Genomic DNA, 7816 nt, shown 5'->3' on the forward strand with positions numbered 1-7816 from the left:
TCTCTGTGACTGTGAGAGTAATGTCCCTATCTGTATGTCACCATACTTATATCATTATTTAGCAGCGCTCCTCTATGTGACTGTGAGAGTAATGTCCCTATCTGTATGTCACCATATATATATCCTCATTATTTAGCAGCGCTCCTCTATGTGACTGTGAGAGTAATGCCCCTATCTGTATGTCACCATATTTATATCCTCATTATTTAGCGGCGCTCCTCTATGTGACTGTGAGAGTAATGTCCCTATTTGTATGTCACCATATTTATATCCTCATTATTTAGCAGCGCTCCTCTATGTGACTGTGAGAGTAATGCCCCTATCTGTATGTCACCATATTTATATCCTCATTATTTAGCGGCGCTCCTCTATGTGACTGTGAGAGTAATGTCCCTATCTGTATGTCCCCATATTTATATCCTCATTATTTAGCGGCGCTCCTCTATGTGACTGTGAGAGTAATGTCCCTATCTGTATGTCACCATATTTATATCCTCATTATATAGCGGCGCTCCTCTATGTGACTGTGAGAGTAATGTCCCTATCTGTATGTCACCATATTTATATCCTCATTATTTAGCAGCGCTCCTCTCTGTGACTGAGAGTAATGTCCCTATCTGTATGTCACCATATTTATATCCTCATTATTTAGCAGCACTCCTCTCTGTGAGAGTGAGAGTAATGTCCCTATCTGTATGTCACCATATTTATATCCTCATTATTTAGCGGCGCTCCTCTATGTGACTGTGAGATTAATGTCCCTATCTGTATGTCACCATATTTATATCCTCATTATTTAGCAGCGCTCCTCTCTGTGACTGAGAGTAATGTCCCTATCTGTATGTCACCATATTTATATCCTCATTATTTAGCAGCGCTCCTCTCTGTGACTGTGAGAGCAATGTCCCTATCTTTATATCACCATATTTATATCCTCATTATTTAGCAGCGCTCCTCTCTGTGACTGTGAGAGTAATGTCCCTATCTGTATGTCACCATACTTATATCATTATTTAGCAGCGCTCCTCTATGTGACTGTGAGAGTAATGTCCCTATCTGTATGTCACCATATTTATATCCTCATTATTTAGCAGCGCTCCTCTCAGTGACTGTGAGAGTAATGTCCCTATCTGTATGTCACCATATTTATATCCTCATTATTTAGCAGCGCTCCTCTCTGTGACTGTGACAGTAATGTCCCTATCTGTATGTCACCATACTTATATCATTATTTAGCAGCGCTCCTCTATGTGACTGTGAGAGTAATGTCCCTATCTGTATGTCACCATATATATATCCTCATTATTTAGCAGCGCTCCTCTATGTGACTGTGAGAGTAATGTCCCTATCTGTATGTCCCCATATTTATATCATTATTTCGCAGTGCTCCTCTCTGTGACTGTGACAGTAATGTCCCTATCTGTATGTCACCATACTTATATCCTCATTATTTAGCAGCGCTCCTCTATGTGACTGTGAGAGTAATGCCCCTATCTGTATGTCACCATATTTATATCCTCATTATTTAGCGGCGCTCCTCTATGTGACTGTGAGAGTAATGTCCTTATCTGTATGTCACCATATTTATAGCCTCCTTATTTAGCAGAGCTCCTCTATGTGACTGTGACAGTAATGTCCCTATCTGTATGTCACCATATTTATATCCTCATTATTTAGCAGCGCTCCTCTATGTGACTGTGACAGTAATGTCCCTATCTGTATGTCACCATATTATATTCTCATTATTTAGCAGCGCTCCTCTCAGTGACTGTGAGAGTAATGTCCCTATCTGTATGTCACCATATTTATATCCTCATTATTTAGCAGCGCTCCTCTCTGTGACTGTGACAGTAATGTCCCTATCTGTATGTCACCATACTTATATCCTCATTATTTAGAGGCGCTCCTCTATGTGACTGTGAGAGTAATGTCCCTATCTGTATGTCACAATATTTATATCCTCATTATTTAGCAGCGCTCCTCTCTGTGACTGTGAGAGCAATGTCCCTATCTGTATGTCACTATATTTATATCCTCATTATTTAGCAGCGCTCCTCTATGTGACTGTGAGAGTAATGTCCCTATCTGTATGTCACTATATTTATATCCTCATTATTTAGCAGCTCTCCTCTCTGTGACTGTGAGAGTAATGCCCCTATCGGTATGTCACCATATTTATATCTTCATTATTTAGTGGCGCTCCTCTATGTGACTGTGAGAGTAATGTCCCCATATTTATATCCTCAATATTTAGCAGCGCTCCTCTCAGTGACTGTGAGAGTAATGTCCCTATCTGTATGTCACCATATTTATATCCTCATTATTTAGCAGCGCTCCTCTATGTGACTGTGAGAGTAATGCCCCTATCTGTATGTCACCATATTTATATCCTCATTATTTAGCAGCGCTCCTCTCTGTGACTGTTAGAGTAATGTCCCTATCTGTATGTCACCATATTTATATCCTCATTATTTAGCAGCGCTCCTCTATGTGACTGTGAGAGCAATGTCCCTATCTTTATGTCACCATATTTATATCCTCATTATTTAGCAGCGCTCCTCTCTGTGACTGTGAGAGTAATGTCCCTATCTGTATGTCACCATACTTATATCCTCATTATTTAGCAGCGCTCCTCTATGTGACTGTGAGAGTAATGCCCCTATCTGTATGTCACCATATTTATATCCTCATTATTTAGCGGCGCTCCTCTATGTGACTGTGAGAGTAATGTCCCTATCTGTATGTCCCCATATTTATATCCTCATTATTTAGCGGCGCTCCTCTCTGTGAGAGTGAGAGTAATGTCCCTATCTGTATGTCACCATATTTATATCCTCGTTATTTAGCGGCGCTCCTCTATGTGACTGTGAGAGTAATGTCCATATCTGTATGTCACCATATTTATACTCATTATTTAGCAGTGCTCCTCTCTGTGACTGTGAGAGTAATGTCCCTATCTGTATGTCACCATATTATATTCTCATTATTTAGCGGCGCTCCTCTATGTGACTGTGAGAGTAATGTCCCTATCTGTATGTCACCATATTATATTCTCATTATTTAGCAGCGCTCCTCTATGTGACTGTGAGAGTAATGTCCCTATCTGTATGTCACCATATTTATATCCTCATTATTTAGCAGTGCTCCTCTATGTGACTGTGAGAGTAATGTCCCTATCTGTATGTCACCATACTTATATCCTCATTATTTAGCGGCGCTCCTCTATGTGACTGAGAGTAATGTCCCTATCTGTATGTCACCATATTTATATCCTCATTATTTAGCAGCGCTCCTCTCTGTGACTGTGAGAGTAATGTCCCTATCTGTATGTCACCATATTTATATCCTCATTATTTAGCAGTGCTCCTCTATGTGACTGTGAGAGTAATGTCCCTATCTGTATGTCACCATACTTATATCCTCATTATTTAGCGGCGCTCCTCTATGTGACTGAGAGTAATGTCCCTATCTGTATGTCACCATATTTATATCCTCATTATTTAGCAGCGCTCCTCTCTGTGACTGTGAGAGTAATGTCCCTATCTGTATGTCACCATACTTATATCCTCATTATTTAGCAGCGCTCCTCTATGTGACTGTGAGAGTAATGTCCCTATCTGTATGTCACCATACTTATATCCTCATTATTTAGCAGCGCTCCTCTCTGTGACTGTGAGAGTAATGTCCCTATCTGTATGTCACCATATTTATATCCTCATTATTTAGCAGCGCTCCTCTCTGTGACTGTGAGAGTAATGTCCCTATCTGTATGTCACCATACTTATATCCTCATTATTTAGCAGCGCTCCTCTATGTGACTGTGAGAGTAATGTCCCTATCTGTATGTCACCATATTTATATCCTCATTATTTAGCAGCGCTCCTCTCTGTGACTGTGAGAGTAATGTCCCTATCTGTATGTCACCATATTTATATCCTCATTATTTAGCAGCGCTCCTCTCTGTGACTGTGAGAGTAATGTCCCTATCTGTATGTCACCATATTTATAGCCTCCTTATTTAGCAGCGCTCCTCTATGTGACTGTGAGAGTAATGTCCCTATCTGTATGTCACCATACTTATATCCTCATTATTTAGCAGCGCTCCTCTCTGTGACTGTGAGAGTAATGTCCCTATCTGTATGTCACCATATTTATATCCTCATTATTTAGCAGCGCTCCTCTCTGTGACTGTGAGAGTAATGTCCCTATCTGTATGTCACCATACTTATATCCTCATTATTTAGCAGCGCTCCTCTATGTGACTGTGAGAGTAATGTCCCTATCTGTATGTCACCATATTTATATCCTCATTATTTAGCAGCGCTCCTCTCTGTGACTGTGAGAGTAATGTCCCTATCTGTATGTCACCATATTTATATCCTCATTATTTAGCAGCGCTCCTCTCTGTGACTGTGAGAGTAATGTCCCTATCTGTATGTCACCATATTTATAGCCTCCTTATATAGCAGCGCTCCTCTATGTGACTGTGAGAGTAATGTCCCTATCTGTATGTCACCATATTTATATCCTCATTATTTAGAAGTGCTCCTCTCTGTGACTATGGGCTTGTTTTAGAGGTGGACGCATTTCATGGGCGTCTGCAATTTCTCACGGATTCGCAAGTGCGAAAATATCCAAATGTCAGCTGGAGCAATTCACTTGCAAAGGACGGAGCAAACCCTGCCCGGCGCACAGCCTCCCTTGTAACATTCTCAAAATATGGTCACTGTGGCTGCGGTGCACAGCCGCATGCCGAAACATGGCCGTGACCCTCCCATACCACGCCCCCCTCCCATATCACGCCCGTGAGACTCACTCTTTTAGCGATCATTTTAGGTCACCTCCCGATCTTCACCCTGAAATGCCCATGGATCGCAGACGCCATCTCAAGTCATAGCGATGTTCAGGGCCGTAACTGCAGTGCAGGGGGCGCTTTTTGGACCTGTCAATTTTCTGTTTATTATCATTCTCACTTGTAAAGGTGCCTATCCATTAGGCGACCTGAAAGTTTGAACCTCTAGCATTCAGACCTTCAGGTCACCGAGATGCGGGCACTGCCCTGAACGGCGGTCACAGAACGTCATTCAGTGAAGGAGCCCGACTTCCTATCCCTGAACATGCTGAATCTGACGAGCGCCGTCAGGTTGACGGGCATGTTCAGTAGATAGACGGGGACAGCAAGGACCCAGCGTGCACGCCATTACTGGTCCTTGCCAGCTATCCATTACACGGCTTTGTGAACAATACGACCAAAACCAGGAGACTTTAGTCGGATTGTTCACAAAGTTGGGTGATGGATAATGGATAGGCCCCTCAACTTCCTCTTCTTTTATCCCCAGCATCTCCTGGCCTCCTCTAACTCTTCCCTGACCCTTCCCCATGAGGACATGGCCCTTTTTTTGGGTGCTTTCGTCTTATGTCTCTATTTGAAATATTGGGGAGGGGGGGGTTGCCAATGCTATTTCTGGCCCAGGGCACCAAAAAAGTCTAGTTACGGCTCTGGCGATGTTGTACGCGAATGCATAGCCCATCCCACAGCTCGGTTCACACGCGCGCAGTAAGTTTACTAGACTTTCCGCGCATGCACAGTAGCAAATAATAGTTACACTGGTCCCCGCTGCACCTCTGATCAGGCCCAATGAGAGCAGAGACTCGCACCTACCTGCCACCATTACAGGAACACCAGACACTGCTGCAATGTACAGGCCTGCTGTCCCTATACACAGTGCCACTCTCCCTGTGCTGCATGCAATTCTCAGGACCTCCCTCTCCCTGTGCTGCAGGCAATCCTCAGGATGTGACTCTACCTGTCCTGCATGCAATCCTCAGGCTCTCCCTCTCCCTGTGCTGCATGCAATTCTCAGCCTCTCACTCTCCTTGTGCTGCATGCAATTCCCAGGACCTCCCTCTCCCTGTGCTGCAGGCAATCCTCAGTGTATATATATATCTGTAGCTAGAGTAAGTTACACCCTCCTGATATCAGCAAGTAATGATTTGTTTTTGATAGACTACTTACCTCGGCTCTGGAGACTGGTGGGTGGGTCAGGGGACAAATTGTAGATAAATACGCGCAGCAGTAACTTGCAGGGGGCAATAGAAACACGTTATACTTTTATGCGCGGCCACAGCGCCATCTAGCGGCTGGAAATGGACATAGCCGCAGTGGGTTTGTTGGAGGCTCTCGCAGCGCAAGCGCATGGAGTACACTGCCATCTTGTGGCAGAAAGACTGGAGTACAACGAAAGCGATTCTTAGGTGTTGCTGCCCTGTTATATCTGAATTATACTTTTCCATACATATCGCCTTAACAAAGACACATAATAAGGAATGATGGTGATAATTGTCACAATATGCAGAAAATGGAAATATAGGAACATGGGATTGTCCCTGGTGCTGAGAGTAGATATCCACTATGGGTAATCTGATCTATAAATTACAGCTATTATGTAGTTATAGCACTGGTAATAAATATGGGGGATCTGGATAAGGGGCTCTGCAACGCAGACAACCATGAGTCATTATCCTTGTATTTTCCCCAACACAGCGTCTGTATTTACCAGCTCACCGACTGCGCATGCGTGACCTTTCCCTAACTCATCAACTGCGCATGCACTTACCTTCACCTAACTCACAAACTCACCAACTGCACATGCACCTACCTTCCCCTTACTCACCAACTGCACATGCACTTACCTTCCCCTAACTCATCAACTGCGCATGCACTTACCTTCCCCTAACTCACCAACTGCGCATGCACTTACCTTCCCCTAACTCACCAACTGCACATGCACTTACCTTCCCCTAACTCACCAACTCATCAACTGCACATGCACCTACCTTCCCCTTACTCACCAACTGCACATGCACCTACCTTCCCCTTACTCACCAACTGCACATGCACTTACCTTCCCGTTACTCATCAGCTGCACATGCACTTACCTTCCCCTAACTCATCAACTGCGCATGCACTTACCTTCCCCTAACTCACCAACTCATCAACTGCACATGCACTTACCTTCCCCTTACTCATCAACTGCGCATGCACTTACCTTCCCCTAACTCATCAACTGCGCATGCACTTACCTTCCCCTAACTCAACAACTCATCAACTGCACATGCACCTACCTTCCCCTTACTCACCAACTGCACATGCACCTACCTTCCCCTTACTCACCAACTGCACATGCACCTACCTTCCCCTTACTCACCAACTGCGCATGCACTTACCTTCCCCTAACTCATCAACTGCGCATGCACTTACCTTCCCCTAACTCACCAACTGCACATGCACTTACCTTCCCCTTACTCATCAGCTGCACATGCACTTACCTTCCCCTAACTCATCAACTGCGCATGCACCTACCTTCCCCTTACTCATCAACTGCACATGCACTTACCTTCCCCTAACTCATCAACTGCGCATGCACTTACCTTCCCCTAACTCACCAACTGCACATGCACCTACCTTCCCCTTACTCACCAACTGCACATGCACCTACCTTCCCCTTACTCATCAACTGCACATGCACTTACCTTCCCCTAACTCATCAACTGCACATGCACTTACCTTCCCCTAACTCATCAACTGCGCATGCTCTTACCTTCCCCTAACTCACCAACTGCGCATGCACTTACCTTCCCCTAACTCACCAACTGCGCATGCACTTACCTTCCCCTAACTCACCAACTGCGCATGCACTTACCTTCCCCTTACTCATCAACTGCACATGCACTTACCTTCCCCTAACTCATCAACTGCACATGCACTTACCTTCCCCTAACTCACCAACTCATCAACTGCACATGCACAGTCCTC

At 44.3% G+C, this 7816-nt stretch overlaps 1 protein-coding gene across 1 annotated transcript in view; it reads right to left on the reverse strand.

The window, feature by feature from the left end:
• SAP25 (Sin3A associated protein 25) overlaps window positions 1-6089 on the reverse strand; it is a 181763-nt gene extending 175674 nt beyond the window's left edge. The window contains 1 exon segment of the mRNA XM_088465673.1: window positions 6017-6089. The gene's annotated coding sequence lies outside the window, so the exon portion shown is untranslated.
• Between the last annotated feature and the right edge of the window lie 1727 nt (window positions 6090-7816).

Source organism: Taudactylus pleione, unplaced genomic scaffold (genome assembly GCF_031769625.1).
Source record: "Taudactylus pleione unplaced genomic scaffold, aTauple2 ptg002130l, whole genome shotgun sequence".
In the NCBI taxonomy this organism is placed as follows: Eukaryota; Metazoa; Chordata; class Amphibia; order Anura; family Myobatrachidae; genus Taudactylus; species Taudactylus pleione.